This window comes from Athene noctua, chromosome Z (genome assembly GCF_965140245.1).
Source record: "Athene noctua chromosome Z, bAthNoc1.hap1.1, whole genome shotgun sequence".
Classification (NCBI taxonomy): Eukaryota; Metazoa; Chordata; class Aves; order Strigiformes; family Strigidae; genus Athene; species Athene noctua.
Window position 1 is genome coordinate 70,874,506 of NC_134077.1, and position 18,258 is coordinate 70,892,763.

Consider the following 18,258-nt stretch of genomic DNA (forward strand, 5'->3'; position numbering starts at 1 on the left):
GGGCTTTAGTGTAATCTCACACATCTTCCCAGACACCCTGAGGCTTGTCAAACTGGAGCTCTGTGTTTCAGGGACCAGCCCCAATGCTAGCCAGTGAAGGGAAGAGTGGTGAATTTCTCCTTTGTTAACTGGAATGACATTTTCTAACTGAGCTTCTGTCTAAGCTTTGCCTGGATCCAAGTTTCAACCTTTTTAAGGAAATGTTGATATGAGTATTTTTTATGCAGCTTCTGCTGTGCTTTTTCCCATTAGTTCAACTTGAACCCAAATTCTTTAATAAAGCCAATATTTTTATACATCTGTGCTTAATGTCAGAGTCCAGATTCTATATTTGGACCGTAGAAGCATCTAGCTGCTCACTCTGAAAGTCAAGTAGTTTTATGCTTCTAACTGCAGGCCTCTTGTTCAGTAAATATGTCCATTTTTTGCTTTCCACCCCTGTGTAACTGTGAGCAGTAACAATTCTCAGAGCAGCATCTTGCCAAAGGCACGCCTGGCAGCTGCTGGCATATAGCTAGTTGCTGTTGTTCTGCTTTTAGTATGGATATAAATGAAGCAACTTTCTTCCCAGGCTTCAATTTTGGCCGAGGATATTATATTATTTAGCTTTGTGTTAACAGCTGGGAAAGTACTTATATAGTCACTTTGCTAATTAGTTTCACTCTTATTTTGTAAGAATTTACTAATATTTGAGTCCACTACTTTAAGAAAAAGTGTTTATAATATCCATGAATTGAAACATTCTGTCGGTGCTGCTAACCTATGCTGCTAAAGAACTATATATCTGCCTGTGTAAAGTAAGTATGTAACACTCTGTATGTGTTGTATAATCCGGAGACGAATCATCCCAAATGAAAAGAAGGCTTCAAAAAACAAGTATTTGTAAAGGTAGAGTAGCTAAAGAAGTAGCTACTTCTTAGAGAGCTAAAGTATAATGATGTAAATGGGCAGAGTTAACTCTTATCATAGAATCATAGAGTGGTTTGGGTTGGAAGGGACGTTAAGGATCATGTAGTCCCAACCCCCCTGCCATGGGCAGTTACACCTTCCTCTAGACCAGGTTGCTCAGAGCCCCGTCCAACCTGGCCTTGAACACTGCCAGGGAGGGGGCAGCCACAGCTTCTCTGGGCAGCCTGTGCCAGTGTCTCACCACCCTCACAGTAAATAATTTCTTCCTTATATCTAATCTGAATCTACCCTCCTTCAGTTTAAAACCATTACCCCTTGTCCTGTCACTACATGCCCTATAAAATTCCCTCTCCAGCTTTCTCATAGGACCCCATTAGGAAGGGGTTGCTATAAGGTCTCCTCAAAGCCTTTTCTCTCTCTTCCCTCTCCTCTCCCTCTCCTCTCCTCCCTCTCCTCTCCTCTCCTCCCTCTCCTCTCCTCTCCTCTCCTCTCCTCTCCTCTCCTCCCTCTCCCTCTCCCTCTCCCTCTCCCTCTCCCTCTCCCTCTCCCTCTCCCTCTCCCTCTCCCTCTCCCTCTCCCTCTCCCTCTCCCTCTCCCTCTCCTCTCCCTCAACCCCAACTCTCTCTGCCTGTCCTCACAGGGAAGCTGGTCCAGTCCCCTGATCATCTTCATGGCTTCTGGACACACTTGAGCAGGTCTGTGTCCTTCTTATGTTGGGGGCCCCAGAGCTGGACACAGTACTGCAGGTGAAGGTCTCATGAGAGTGGAATAGAGGGTGACAATCACCTCCCTCGACCTGCTGGCCACACTTCTCTTGATGCAATTAAGGATACAGTTGGCTTTCTAGGCTGAGAGTGCACATTGCTGGCTCACAGTCAGTTTTCCATCCACTGATATTCCCAAGTCCTTCTCTGCAGGGCTGCTCTCAATCCACTCATCATTGCCTAGCCTGTGTTTGTGCTTGGGATTGCCCTGACCCATGTGCAGGACCTTGCCTTTGGCCTTGTTGAACTTCATGATGTTTGCACAGACCCACCTCTCAAGCCTGCCCAGGTCCCTCTCAATGGCACATCCCTTCCCTCCAGCGTGCTGACCGCACCACACAGCTTGGTGTCATCAGCAGACTTGCTGAGGGTGCACTCAATGCCACTGCCTATGTCACCAGCGAAAATGTTAAACAGTGCCAGTCTCAGTACCAACCCCTGAGGAAGATCACTCGTCACTGCTCTCTACTCAGACATCAAGATGTTGACTAAAACTCTTTTGAGTGTGACCACCCAGCCAATTCCTTATCTACCAAGCAGTCCATCCATCATATGGATGTCTCTTTACCCATCATATCTATGTCTCTTCCATTTAGGGACAAGGTTGTCATGTGGGACAGTGTCAAAAGCTTTGCACAATTCAGGTAGATGACTTAAGTTGCTCTTCCCATATCCACCAATGCAGTAACCCCATCATAGAAGGCCACCCGATTTGTCAAGCACAATTTGTCCTTAGTGAAGCCATGTTGGCTGTTACCAATCACCACTTATTTTCCATGTGTTATTTGTTATTATTATTTTATAGCAGTTTTCATCTTTATTCATTATTATTAATCATTAATACTGATGATAGCAGTAAATAAAATCATAAAGTCTTCACCTAATTTTTTTATGGATTCCAGTGAGAGTCTTATCAGACTTGGGGGTGAACAAAACTGACATTAGCATTTGCCTTTGTAAGTTGGCAATTGGCTAAATGCAGCTGAAGGTAAGTAGTTTAAGGCAGACCTACAGAAAAACTGGGGAAGGGCCTCTCCAGAGTCATCTGATCCATCTTCTGCCTCTAGGGAAGGCTCAGATTTTCCTACACTGCTCTTGACAGTTTGTCTAGTGTGTTTTTAAAGCCCTCCAACAATGGAGACTTCAGGCCTTTTTCTGCAGCAGCAAGACATTTTTGACTCTTCAGTTTGTTATCTACAGTTTTCCTCCTGATATTTAAGATGCATTAAGGGTTATTGGGAGGAGGTTAATGGTATGCTAAGGATACTCTATTTGTCTTACAATTTGGACAAAAATGAGACTCTGTGGCTGTATCTTTGCAAATTTAGATTATATAGGTTTATTCTTGGTTAAATAAGCCAGATGCTTAGAGCATGCTTATCGAATGTATGAAGGAAATTTCAAGGACACTTAGCAGAGGTGGAAACTGCAGTTAAAGCTGTTCCATGAGGCAGAAGCAGTGCTAGGGTTATGCACAAATTCACCTTCTGAATTAATCTGAATGTGACTATGAAAAACATCATACCAGAAGTTAAAGGATCCGAGTTCTGTGAATAAAATACCCAGCGTACACACTGCTGACTGGGCTCCCTGCATGTAAAAGTCATGGTGCCGGTGGATGATGAAACTGATTGTCTGCTAGCCAGAGGTCACAAGGCAGAGAGGGGGATAGCAGCCAGCAGCTTGCTCCCTTTACCGTGTGCTTGGGTGGTGCAGTCCGTCTCGATGCTTGCCCCACTCCAGCCTCTGACCCTGCTGCAGGCAAATGAGCTGGACCCTTCCCAGGCTCCTGCCCCTGCCCTGTGTCTGTTTCCAAGGCAGAGTTTTCCATGAACGATACTTCTGCACTTTGGATTACAGAGTTATAACAAAGTCAAGTGACAGCTACCCCTACACTAGGAAACTCTGCAAGCTCTAGATGATTATTCTCAAGTGTTTGATCCATATGGTAGCAGACACAGTCCTGTACTGCAGTTCCCCACAGCACCAGGTCACAGGGAGTTAGTCGGCATGGTATACGAACATCTCTTTTCCTTCTCAGTCCCACCTTTTCCAGGTGGTAGCTACAGCAAGTTCATGTGAGAAAGCAAGGTTTCTGTCACTGATGTGAGCATCCCAAACTGTGTGCAGGGGTAATGTGCTAATGCTGCGTTCACAGCCAAATTCAGTTCTGCATGAAAGTCTCCCCTCTTTCCCAGTGGTGAGGCTTATACTTCCGATTGGAAAGGCTAGACTGTCTAGGTTTTTATAGAGTTTGCCTTACCAGAAAGATGGCTGAGACTGTCATCAGTGTTAATGTGAGAAGGAAATACTTATCTGAGTGCTTGGTGTTTTAAAGTTTATAATTTCTTTACTCACATTCATTAGATACACATAAAAAGGTATAGCATTCTCCTTCCACCTAAATTCCCTGATTTGAACTGTTATCAGCAGTAGAATTACACAAGAAGGTACATGGTAGAAGAACAATAGCTCCATTATGACCTACTAACATTGTAATCTCCTTTGAGTTTAAAAAAAGACCTACATATTAACATCCAGCACAGTAGCATAGCTGAGTGTGTTTTTATAGTATAGAAACAGAGATCTGTGACAGATTTTAGAGAAATTTGTGTTTTAGTATTATTTAGATTGCCATCTATAACTGGTACAGCATTTCATGTAACTGGTACAGCATACAGAGAAACATTAATGTTTCTCACCTGTACTGCTTAGCCACTTTTTGGTTTATTTTGGAGTTTTTTGTTGTTATTTAAATGTTTAAAAGTTTGAAAAGCATACAATGTTGAAAACATCTTGTAATTAAGGAATAGTTCCCCATTCTTGTTTCTTGAAACACTGAAGACACAGAAGTGCCTTAATTTATTCATAATGTCCTAGATTAAGGATAGTGTTGTAACTGCATTGTCATGGCCTATATCACAAGCTGAGCAGCTCACAGTCTCTCATCTATTTCCCATCTGGGCAGCTATGGGAGGTGGGATGTTCTGTTACCTCATCTTTACAGGCTGAGGGATCTCAAGGCAGAAGAGTTTAAACAACCTTCCCCATGTCATGGCAGAACCTGTGCAACAGAGCAAAGGTACCAGCAAAGATCCTTTCTCTCTGAATTATACAGCTAGAACCCTATAAAAAGCTGTTACACATTCACATATGGACCAGATTAGCTGTACTGCATATTAAAAACATGGCCACAAGCTATTTTTTGTTAAAGCAGTATGCCACACTGGTATAACCAAAGTTACATTAGCATGAATTTCTTACCATCAAATGCAGCAAAACTGTGCAAATCTTGCAAGAACAATAAAGTGGCTTATGTGTATGTTTAGGCACAGCTCTTGCCCTCCTTGGAGGTGGTGGGAATTCCTCCATTTATATAGTGGGCTCTTCATTGTTCTTAGTTTTCACTGTGTTCCAGTTGAAGACAACTCCTATGGGCATATTTAAGTCATTTAGGGTAACGGTACCCAGGGGGAGTTTAAAGGATCAAATTTAGGTTGCTTGTTTAACTCTCACTCCAGGCACTTATGTTCCTGAGTCACATAGGCAGTTTAAAACCACTTCTTGCTCATTCTAATGGAAATCTGAATACTGGTCCTTGAGACAGATCTCAGTTATATATATACAGTGTGGTGGCTGATACTTGCTTCCATTCCCAGAGCAGGATAATATTGTTCCTTTTTTGTTACTGGAGTCTGGGTAACTGAGCTGCTTCCTTTATTGCAGGCAAGCTGCATTCAGCCATTAATTTCAGTTGCTTGGTTAAATAATGTGGAAGTTTTTAATTTCATTGTACCAGTCGATATGCTTAAACACATTTTTTTTGTGCCAGTAGAGTTTTTATCAGCCGTTTAAAGACATATCAGTACTGGTAACTTTTAATAGAGGTTTGCTTTCACAGTGTCCAGCTTATGAATCATGCTTCCTAATTCAATTTTAAATAAGCTATTATGAATACTGAGAAGGCTGAAAGATACGTAATGACAAACAATATAGGCAATTTCAAAAAGAAATAAGCAACTGCCTGTGACCAAGTATGTATGAAATTAATTAGGTCCTAGCATCATATATCAAAACAGATCTCTCTTAACATTAGGTAGATGTTACAGAGTAAAAGCACAGAATTATTTTATAACTTAGAAAAGTCTTTGAATTTCTTTTTGAGATATTGCATACATTAGCTGTACACGCTTGCATCTCAAAGGAAAATTCAACATTCATCTAGCATGCAGATATATTTGCCAGACACACCTGAGTTGTCAGAATACCCGCCTAACATACATGCTATGCCTATACCCCACTTGAAATACCACTTTTCTTTTTCTACCTGACTTACACAATAGTGGGCCTAATTCTCCCTCCCTGTCCTGTGGTGATTTTTAGATTTCTGTTTCCTGCTATAAGCACCTTCTAACATCTAATAACAGCTGTCATTTTCTGCTCTGGACTTTATATAGTCTGTTATTCTTATGTATGGACAGAGTATGGTCTTGCTTTTCAATTTGTTTTTTTGACACTTATTTTTCTTTCTGTTTGCACAGCTTTACCTGTTTTCAGAGATATGGAGTCTTAGGGCATCCCACTTTGTCAATAGTCTTAGGGGGGAGAGAAAAAGTGAGAGGGAGAGTGAAAGAGCAAAGTTAAGTTCCAATTGCATACGTAAAATAATGCAAGTAATAAAAATACTGATTTTCATATCAGTGGTGGTATGGTAAATAATTGCAACAACACAGCTAACTGGGTAAAACCAATAATGGCCAAGTTACAAAATATGTTAACCTTTTTTTGTGCTGAACTGTGATTGAAGTAATGTGAACTAAAACACTTGCTATATGTTATGTGGTCAAAATATTTATAGGTTTATTGATGTCTTAAAAAGACAAGCTTAACTGAACAGGACTTCTGTAACACATGGGTTTCTTGAACAAGAAACATAGCCAAACTTTAGCTTTGTGAGACATGGGAGTTACAGAACTGGAAGACACGTGATGGTGTCTCATATGCCTTGCAAAACCAAGGTAATTACAGGAATATTCCTCAAACTATGTGGAAATGGGTGGTTCCTGCAACAAGGGATAGACAAATTGATCTGAAGATATACTGTGAATAAACAATACCAGAAGATGACTGATTATATAATGCAAACAGTTTCCATTGACTCAAGAAGGGAAGGTAAAGTCAAATACAGTGCATGTGCGCTGAAACCTAGAGTAGAGGCTCTGCAGATATTCAGATCTTCTGGAGGGAAGCTGTAGCCTTCAGTCTAATGATGCTCAATATGTCTACACAGCTGGTTGCGCTCATGCACAAATTCTCGCTCCAGGTGTGTTCAACTGTCTGGGCACAAGCCAGCTCCAGTTCAAAAGCATGTTTGTGAAGCCCAGCTCAGATCGCTTTGCCTCCGAGCACGGCTTATTAGCTCAAGCACAGTGTCACCCTAACAAGGTCACAAGGGTTTTCAGTTTGGAACTCGCTTGGAGGCCCATTAGATTGGTGTGGAGGCAGTGGGAGTTCATTATCTGCTTGTTGTAGCTTTTTGTGTACACCCCATAAGAGTTTACCAGGATCCCAGGACTGGTTAAGCATCTGCTGTAACACTGACGTTAAGAAAAGGGAGTAGCATGCTCTGGAGTTCTTTTAAACAAAATTGCTTTAATGAAGCCAAGTTTGTAAATTGCTTGTGGACTGAGTCATTCAAATAGTTTTAAAGGCCACGAAAAGGCTTTTTAAAGGCTTTTACTTAAAAGCAGGTTAATGCATACTTAAGGTACTGCTATGCCAGCCTTGTTCAGTGTAGGGCTTGCAGGCACACCTGACCTGCAAGACAGTTTTACCCACTTGCAGCTCTCCTGCTGCTTCATCAGCTGCAGTCCAGGCTGCTCCAAAAGGGATGGCATTGTGCTTGGCCACTGATCCCCATGGCTTCCCACTGCAAGTATGAGTTTTGGGCAGCCGCACAGAAAACTGGACTGGTGGACCAACCTGTCTAAAACCCAGTCATTTCACTGTTGCTAGCTTTCAGCTTCTCAGCTTTGCAGATCCAGCCCACTGTGTGGCCACATGAGTGACAGAGTTGGCACGGGAGAGCAAGTGGCTGTGGGCAGAGAGAAGAGGGAGAGACCACTCCTTTCAGGGTAGCACCAATTTTCGCCATGCTGCTTCTACAGCCATCCCTGCACACTGCATACCACCCTTTGAGTATGCCTCTATGGCTCAGCATCAAATTACTAAATCCCGCCTGAGGCACATAACAGCTCAGGTGTTACAGACACTGATTCTGCTTCTCAGTCTGGCTCACACTGCATCCAGGTATTGATTTGAAACAGATAAGCATAACTGAAATCTCAGCTTAAGTACCCCCACAATTTATCTTGACAATATCTGTGTGTTACTTCTTTTTTAATTTCACTTAATTTTAGGAAACAGATGTGGTTTGTTTTTTTTCACTCATGTTACTTTTCCTGTGCTGAAGTCCTGAAAACTGTATTAGCCCCATTATAGAAACTGAACCTTGAGTAATGTGGTATCAGAGAGTGAAATCTTTTGGATGGAAATGATCTTGATATTATATTTCCCAGATGTGTTAGCAGGAAAGGTTTTTTTCTCAGATCACCTTGAAAAATAAAAAAGTGGAGTGTATCAAAGATTCAACTTTTAACATCTGACATTGCAGAAGAGGATGGAAGACTGACTAATGGGAAGCAGCTCCACATTTTTCAGCTTTCATGCCTAATCAGTACCTTTTCTGATAGCCTTAAACTTTGACAAATACTGATTGGTGGAAGTCAAAGATGAGGAAGTATAAAATAATTTGATTTTATTTTGAGGGGTGGTCTGTCAAAACCAGGCAGAGCCTTAATGACAAACTGTGATTATGGTATCTTAGTAGCTAGGAAAAAAAAAAAAAATCTGTTCTCCAGTGTAGGATAATCTGCTAAACGTGCTATGACAGACATTTTAGACACAATGTATGGTTGCTTTCACAGTTACTACTGTGGAATAGCATTTAGTTCCTCAGTAAGAAGTATCCCTTGAGGAGTAGAAGGTGAAGCAAGACTAGAGTTACACGTTTTTCTATAAATAGAGTGCCTATTAAAATGAAAAAAAAATAGAGCACCTATTAAATCTGCCATGGATTTCAGTGGGAACAGAACTGGGTCATAGGTCTGCATAGAAACTCAAAAAAATAATGAAATTTTATGCATGGCAGTGCCAGCACAATGCCCCAGATTCTCCATCAGGTTTTGTGCTGTTCTTTTTCCACAAAGATTTGAATTCCTGCAGTGACTCTTGATCTAGCAGTGTTCATATTTGTAAAGTGTTTCAACAAAAAGGCATGATTAGCCTCGTGTTCTGGATATTGGCTTGTCTCTGTGGGCAACTTTTTTTCAGCTCTTATTATTTATACTTTACCCACAAGCATAGAAGTTGCATAGTAACCAACCCTCACTGACAAGGTTACCTTATATCACTGTGGCATAGTAAAAGTGACAAAAGATGTATTTAAGTTCTATCAAATTACATTTACAGCTTTTACGTTATCAAGGTCTTTTATGTTGCAGGTTAATGTAGAAGGGCCTTGGAGAGATGGAGGACTCATGCCTATACCTGCGTCAGTGGAGGGGGAACAGGATTAGCAGCTGACCATGTAGCTAAGATATTGAATAAACGAAGAGCCAGATGTTCACCTGACACACATCAGCTCCAGACAATGTCTATCCAACAGTGAGACAGTCTTCCAGCATTTTCCATGTGCTATACTCTGGCAGAGGCATCTTTAATAAAGCAAAATGCTCAGTTCTGCACAGAGTCTCGTTTTGCTGATTACTTAGGTGACTTTTTGTCATTACATCTGGATCAATAAATCATCAATAAATATTTTGTGTTGCAACCAGAAGCACAGGTTCTACTTCTTGTATATATATCCCACAAACAAACTGGATTAAGAGCTGAAGCAATAGACATATTCTCCATTAAGAAAGTTCAGTTTTGGTTAAGATTGTTGGAAGTCATGAAAACCTATTATGAAATCTGAAAATATTTTAGTTTCTATATAATTTTAAAAATTTATACAGTTCTGGTGATCACATACCGGTGTGACTGCCATGGTAGCTTGGTAGAAAAGAGCTATTTATAATTAAAGTAATATATACCTACAATTTCAGCTTACCAAAAGGCCTCACCAAAAAATCATTATTTCTGAATTAGTACCTAGGATATAATATTATAAACATAAAGATGTGAGTGGTGTTAAAAGGTAGTGTTGCCTTGGAAACATAAAACCATATGGCTTGGCATTCCAGATCAGATTATTGATGCCAGTCATCATTAGCAGTTGCAATCAATATTTTAGTTTTAAAAGACAGCTGCTCTTGTCTGGATCTAACCATTTGTGCAACAGGAGTACATCACAGAGGAAATTACTTCCATGAGTGATTTATCCATTTATACCAATAAATGAGATTTTATTATCCTTATCTTGTTGCTTGTGTGAACAATCTGAAGTTTTCAATTTTCTTTTATCTCTTCTGAATAGGAGAGACATGCTGACTGAAACACATCGGTAGGAGAAAAATAAGTTAAATGTAAACCAGCCTATCTTGAGTGCTCTTGTTTAATATCTAGATATGAACAGAAACTCCTCCTGACGAATGTGTGAGGCCTATTTCAGTTATATCTAATGCCACTGGAAGGCTTTTCAACTGGAAGACTTTTCATACATATGTGAAATCTCCCATCCAGCTCCTGAGCATTAGACTTTATCCTAGAGCAGAGGGGCCGAGATTAACAGAAAATTTACCCTCTCTCCAACCCTTGTAAGCTTTCATGAACATAAGAATATAAAATACTTTCTCATTTATATTTTTAAAGTCACAGTTCTTTTGTATTTCCCTTGCTGTAGTCAGTTTCCTAGTGATTTATAATGATTCAGAAGATGTGGGTATTTTAGCAAAGTTAACCTACAGGCCAGTTGTACTGGATGTTCCAGTTGGTTTCTCTAACCACAGAAATGTAGTAGACTAGGAAAAAATTGTGGAAAAGTAGTGATGGAAACAAGGGAATGAACTCTGGTTTGTGTCTGAAAATGCAATGTGCTACCTGCTTGGCAGCATGTAGCCTATTATTTGATGATTTAACTTAATTAAACTCTGAAATGCTTCCATCTCCTGTATCCCATATTTCAAATCTCTGTGATTTTTAATTTTGCTTAGTTCTGTCAGGCAGAATTTTGCATAGTTCACTGCAGTGTAGCTTGTGCCTTTGCCCGCACAGTTTGTTGGTGTCTTGCTGTGCGCTGTTTCAGTGAAGAACCTTCTGCTTGCTCTCGCAGAGTCCAGTGGTAGCATTACTCCTCTGCTAGAAGCAAAATCATTACAATCTCAAAAAACTCATCTGTTTCAGGGGAGGGAAAAGTGTTTACCCTCCTTGTTCATGTTCCCATCAAAAGCCACAAAGAAGGTCCCCAGGATCCCCTTTGTCATCAAGCAAGGGGCGTCTCTGTTGTACTCTCGGATCTAGGATATGTTCTCATGACAGTCATATAATTTCTAGTGATCTAGCAACATTATCCATGTGTATTGTCATTTCAGTAGCTGATAACCTGGTGTACTGTTGTGCTAGGTCTGACCGGGATGGACCTCCTGGCAGCCCATATAGTGCTGTGCTTTGCTTTTGTGGCTAGGCAGGGTTGATAGCACACCAGTGATAACACTCCAGTGTTTTGGCTGTTGCTGAGCAGTGCTTGCACAGTGTCAAGGCTTTCTCTCCAAACCACCCCTCCACTGGGGAGGCCAGTAGGCTGGGGATGGGCAAGAGGTTGGAAGGGGACCCAGCTGGGACAGCTGACCCAAACTGACCAAAGGGACATTCCATACCATATGACATCACCCTTAGCAATAAAAGCTGCAGGAAAAGAGGAGGATGCAGGGACATTCCTTGTTATGGCATTTGTCTTCCCATGCAATTATTATGGGTGCTGAGGCTCTGCTTTCCAGGAAGTGACTGGATATCTGCCTGCAATGGGAAGTAGTGAGTAAATTTCTCTTCTTGATTTGCTTGCATGTGCAGCTCTGGCTTTTCTTATTAAGCTGTCTTTACCTCAATCCAGAAATCTTCCATCTTATTTTTTCCCTCTCTCTTGTTGTGGAGGGGGAGTGAGAGAGCAACTGAGTAGGTGTCTGGCTGCCAGTTGAGGTCAACCTACCACAATTGTCTTACATAGACTGTATTTTAAAATGGGACCAACCTGGCCAATTTCAATGAGCGTATTTGGCATACTTAGTTGTACAATGTTCAGATCATCCTCCTGCTTTAGGTATTCACACATTAGAGTAGTTTTTGTTTGCTCAGATAATCAGCACAGGACTAGGATTAGCTCAGTGTGAATACTATCTGCATAGAATGCATTTACAAAGAAATGCTACTCTTTCAATAAATTATAATCTATGGTTCGCAAAATAAAAGATTAAGGATTTGACATATATTTAAGACAGTATCATTATTTGAACTTTCCTTTTTTTGTCTTTCACAGATACATGTCTTCACAGTTGCTAATCAGGAAGGTTGCTCACTCCACTACCAGCAGATGAGATTATATCAATATGAAACTCAGCTTCAGATTGTATTTCATGCAAAGGATTAGAAGTAGGAAACTGTGAAAGTCCACATGATTACCCTTCTCATGGGATATGGGAAACCATACAGAAGGAAAAATTAATTTGAGGTAAGAACAGCTTATCTCATTTGTTTCAGGGAGGACAATGCATAAGAAAGCAAGGTAAAATACTGGTGGATGTTATGAATAAACGCAACTCTCTAGACAGCCCTTTCTTGAACAGTACAGTCCTGATTCACTCAACCATATAAAATTATAATTAGTCATGTCCCAAACAATACAGACTTACTGAATAGGCTGTTTATATAAGATCCTTGTGGCAGATTTAGGAGTCATGGCATAGGAAATGAATGCTAGTATAAAAAAATCAGTTTCTTCCATAAGAAGCTGTAGCACATCTAAAGTCTTGAAGCTAAAACCAGCTGTATGTAGAGGCAAGAGTCATACACTATTTCAAGCGAGAACTTGGATAATTTCTGCAGCTGAATATGGCATCAGTGCACACTGTACAGAAGCTACTGCACTGACCAAAAGTTGCAGCATGAAATCCTAACCTCACAGAAATGAGTGGAAGCCTGGCCATGCATTTGACAGGATCATAACTTTATTAATCACTATGGCTATCAGAAGGAACAAGGGAGTGAGATCACTTTGAGATCAGACGACAGGGTGTGAGCAGACACCCAGAGATCTTTTGCAGGGTGCCACAAATTGTGGTATGTAGTTGCTACTTATAAAAAATGACAGCAAGCAACCTCTTGCTTTACGATGAACAGGTGGTAAGATTTTGTAGCTCGATGTTTGTGAGTCTCTAAATTGAAGCATGAAAACTTTGCCTGTAAGAAGTTAATTTTGGAATTTTTTTTCCCGGAGTCTGGAAAGTGTCAGAGCTGGATATTTAGCTGGAAACAGTCTTCCTGCTTAGAAGCATTCTTTGATGTTTCTTGATGAAATTTATTAGGGACATTTAAAAAACAAAGCATTCAAGCGAGCAGCTTAACTTTTTTCCTGACTGAATGAATTTCCTGAATTCAAGCATCCAAAGCCATGCTTCTGTCTACAGTCACAAATCTTCCTGTTCTGCTTTTATAGAGCACCTTACACTGGAAACCATGTACAGGACTAGAACTGTGTTATGATAATACAAATAGTAAATACAGGAGTAATCAGCAGCAGCTGGGATCCTCACAATTTTTGCTGAGGAGTCTGTAGGAACATCACCCCAGTGCAGCAGACCACACAACAAGGGATGAGGGAACAGTCAGGATTCTTAAAACTGAAATTAGCTGTGTGTTATTTCAATTAATTGTGCCAATTAGTCTCTATTTCTTTTCAGTTATGCCTTTCTGTAACAGTGTCATCTGGGATGCTATGAAAAATTGAAAATGCCCTAATGGTCAGATGCTCATCAATTAAAGAACTTTATATTTCTAATTAGCTCCCTGAGAAGAGTTCATTGTAAGAATGCTAAATTTTATGAGTGGAATGAGTGAGGAGTTCGTTTGAGTATAAGGCTAATTTTTCTGTCAGCATAGCATTATTTTTGTTGCCCCTAATAATTTTTAAAAAACCTTAATAGAGAAGAAAAAGAAACAGCTGATTTGTTTCTGTCTAGCAAGACTTCCTTGCTCTTATGAGCATTTCCTGACAAAGACTGAGAAAAAAATGGTCAGATTCTAGATCTGGTTGAAATGTTTCTCAGCTTATATTTTTGGTTGGGTTTTGGTGTTGTTTGGTTTTTTGTTTTCTTTTTTAAGATGGAAAACTGACATCTAAGATGCAGTTTCAGAAGTTTTTACCCAATTTTTATTTGCACCGGAAGTTGACACAGTACTGGTAACAGTTGCTAGCAGTTGTTTCCCCTGAGGTTGTAAATGTAAAAGGTCAGAAAGCTCTGCATAAAAGCATGATCTCACAAGTGCTTTCTGCCTCAGCCTGTAATCATATCCAAATCCAGGTGTAAGTATCACACTGCCTTGGTATACTAGGATTCAAGGAGACTGATTCCTCAACTTTTTAACTGTAGCACACAGCCTGCACCTTAAGCCAGACCTCCAAAGCCCACATACTAAGCAAAGGCCTCCAATTTAAGAGTTTATCCACAGATTGAGCTATTCATGACTGTGTCTAGGGCTAGGCAGTGCATAAGTATAGCCCGTGAATGGATGCACCTTCCTACATGACTTTCAGACAGCAGAGCTGACCAAGAAGCTGTGCTTTTTTTCTGCTTATCATCCATTAGGAATGCCAAGACATCTCCAGAGTTACTTAGTTTGTGATGTTGCTTTGGCTATGGTGATCCAAGGACATTTTATCACATAGAGGTGTCAAAATTTAAGGAAATGCATCATCTTATATATCAGCTATATTATGTGGTACAAACAGGTAGCACATGATGCTTTCAACAGTTACTTTCGTCTTCATCAAAGATCTTTTAGCAACATGACTTAACTCAAATCCTTAGTCTTCCTGTCTCATTTCTGCTCTTTTCTTAAGAGAATAACTTTACAGTAATCACCACAGATTTGAGCACTGGGTTAATGTCTTTCTCTCTCCCAGCATATTTGTGTGTATATGTGTATATGTACCTATACACACACATATAAATATATATGTGCACATCTATGTATTTTAACTAAGTTATAAGACAACTTCCATTGCATCCTTTGCTTATGATTTCCACGTAAAAAAATCTGCAGTTAACCAAAATGCTGAATGAAGTGAGGTTCATAACTTCTCCATCCTAAACCTTGTTTGACAGAAGTTTCTGCTACTTTTGGAACCTCTTAGTTAAAATAGATGAAACGGCACATGCATTTAACTAAATTCACCATCTTTGCCACAGCATTTAAATGTTCATAAACTTAGTTTCTTGCCTGCATCTGTAAGGACAATATGATACATTTAATGACCTCTAACACTGATACAGCAGGAACATCAATATCAGCTTTTTGGTAGATTATCCACTAAACAAAATGTTTTTATAGGTAGCTTTTGTATTTCTGACATAAGTGTTGTTCAACCACTTGTACTTTCTTACTCATTCATGTGAAAAGAACAGAGCAGAGCACCTTACTTGCAAAATGCTCAAAAACTGTAATACAGATTTCCTCCAAGTCCTGTCCTACAGATGAAGAGAGTTATGTAACTAATAATGATTTATACAGAAATGAACCCTATCTCCTTTTCTTACAATTTATGCCACTTTCATGTGTTCTTGGGGGAGCAAGGAGGAAGATTACCTTAGAACAAAGCAACGTTTGGCAAACATGAAATTATGGCTTCTCAAAAGCCAGTTATGCTTTCTCTGTTTACATAGTATTCCTGGACTGACAGTACAATGGCCCTGTCGGTAAGCAGTGTTCAAGTTCACAATAGTCTTAACTCCCAGACCATACATTCTGCCGCCTCTTTTGTGCTGGCATTAGCAACTACGTGGCTGTGTTGTGAAAATGAAGCTTTTCTTTTTTTGTGGGATAAATGTTCTGCAGCATTAGTGAGCATTCCACATTGCTTTGGCTTATACTGATTGTGAAACCCACCATTAGCTGGGAGGGCAAGAAAAAGAAGTGTTTATCAGTACAATAAGCACATATTTACAATGTCCTTCACACTCTCTTCTGCATGGGAAGAGGACCAGTCAATAGTAAATAAGTCAGAAAGGTACATAAATTGCCTAGGTTATCAGGACATGCTGTTCCTCTGCTCCTTCTCCATTTCCAACACCACCTCACTGGATTGAATTGCCCAGTGCTATGTGTGTTTCCTGCTAGAACTTCTTTAGTGTCCTTTCTCCACGATCATTCTCTGTTTAATGCTATTTCTTCCTTCTTTTTCTTAATATTGAGCTCTTTAAATTCCTACTCTGACTGTAGCTTCCATTTCTAGCTGATTCTACTGCATAAAATAGAATTTCACACCCCTTTCAGGGATGAAGGAACTTCACCATTTGCTTTTATCAGTCAGCATGCCCTGGTAAAGAGTTTCTGATACTGTGTAATACTGAACTTCAAAATCTTTGACACACTGGGTTTTGCAGGTGGGTGACTAGACTGCATGGTGGTAGTAAAAAGAAAGAAGTTACATCCTTCACTAATTAATTGTAGCAGTAAGCTTCTGGATATTGTTCCTAGATACCTTGGTATATTTATTTAATATTGGGGTAATTTTTGCTTTCATTATGCTCCTCTTTCTCATATAGAGAGGATTAAGAGCTAGAAAACATGATGTCTCTCAAAAGAAACCTGTTTACTCTGTTTTTACATAAGGTCACACAAGCCCATTGTCCTGTTCTGAATGAATTGTGAAGTGCCTGCAATACACTTTTTTTTACAGAAAAAATGTGCCCAGGGCATGCCAAGCAGGGTATATTCTGGACCAAATATCCATGGACTGAGATATCAAAACCCCCTCCCACAGGTGTACACCAAATGGTTCACTGCGTGCAAAATGTTGATTTGTGTACATATGGCAATTTTTTAAAGCATGCTGCTGCAGAGCTCTTCATCCCAGATGGTTAGTGATTTTGGCATTCTTTGGTTCAAGCTATTGTTTTAAAGTTACCCATTGCCCCTTTCTGCGAGGGTGCATTCCTAGCCCAAAAAGTCTTATGGCCAGAAGTAACCCTCTCCTCCGGTGCATCCAAAGGCTGTGTTGGAGTCAAAAATCTCAGCTCAACAAGAAAGGCTGGAGCCAGCCCAGGAGCTAAGGAGCAACTTCAGGGATCAACAGAGCAGGAAAAGATGGGTCCTTAGGCACAAGGACTGAATTGGGAGTTGCCACAAGGATCTTCCTTTTTGAGGCAAGTGAACTGGAGAGCCTGGAAGCAGGAATGAGAGGATGGATTTCTAACCGTTCTGCTGAGGAAAAGGCTGTGCTCCTTACCTGGAGGAGTCTTGTTCCCGATGGGGACACACCTGGCTGAGGTGACCTTCAATGCAGGTCCCTGATAGGACTGTAGTCTGAGTGATTGCTGGGATAGAATCCCCTTTCCTGCAAGGTGTTTTGACAAACTTTATGGTCCCCATCTTTTGTGTGAGAACATACCTTAGATTAAAAAGGTGACTTTTGGCTAAAATTTGCAAATACAGTATTAGATGTCATAAAATTATTTTGCTGGAAATGAAGCAGTCAGAATTACAGGTTGCTTCATTTCTCCTTTTTCCTTAGGTTCCTGGGGATCAAATTCTGATCTCAGGTTGTTTAAATCCTAGTTTCCCTTACAGACAATGCACAGGGGACAGGATACCTTGGGACCGCCAGGCTGGACTAATTAGCCAACTATATGCATACTCCTTGAATGAGCTTTTTGTGGAAGAGCTCTTGTCCAAAACAGAGGACACTGGTGAGTACACTTGTCATCCATCCACTGCTGTGGGTATTGTCTCATGCAATTCCAGAAACCTGTTCATGACAGGTTATAAAATTTGGCAAGTGATTTTAATGTACTTTAATAGCCTCTAATATCTCAAAGGGAAGCAGAAGCCAAGATTTAAAATATGTTATTTAACTCACAGTCTCAACACATCCATCATTGCCATAAATTGTCTAAAACTATATTGCCAGTCTTAGCTAAAAATGAAGATGAGTTGACATTGCAACCTTTATATAGCAGATCTTTTGGGAAGTCTCTTTCTTTTGTCTCAAACCTTGCCTATCTCACAGCAACTGTTGTTATTACTGCCACCATCATCATCATCACTTGTAAACAAAACTCCATCACAGAGATATGCTATTTGTGGCTGTTTTCTTGAGGATTTTGAGACAGATACTATGTGCAGTGTGCTGCAGACTTCGTTTATCTCAAATTGCTGTGTCAAATGTTCTCTTTTTGAGGACCGCTTATTGGGGATACCAATGATAACTGAACAGAAGTCAAAGACTACCTCTTTGTTTTATGGGAGAGGTAGCTGGACTAGCACTGGAGACACTCTGACAGGCAGTAGTCAAGTGTAAGCCTGTAAAACACCT

General features: G+C 40.3%; 1 long non-coding RNA gene across 2 annotated transcripts in view; it reads left to right on the top strand.

Moving 5' to 3' along the window:
* The first annotated feature begins 17,525 nt into the window (after positions 1–17,525).
* The window catches only part of LOC141973931 (uncharacterized), a 118,611-nt gene continuing 117,878 nt past the window's right edge, over positions 17,526–18,258 (top strand). For both annotated transcript variants that reach the window (XR_012635628.1, XR_012635627.1), the window contains exon 1: positions 17,526–17,632. This is a non-coding gene — a long non-coding RNA (uncharacterized LOC141973931). The remainder of the gene's footprint in view (positions 17,633–18,258) is intronic.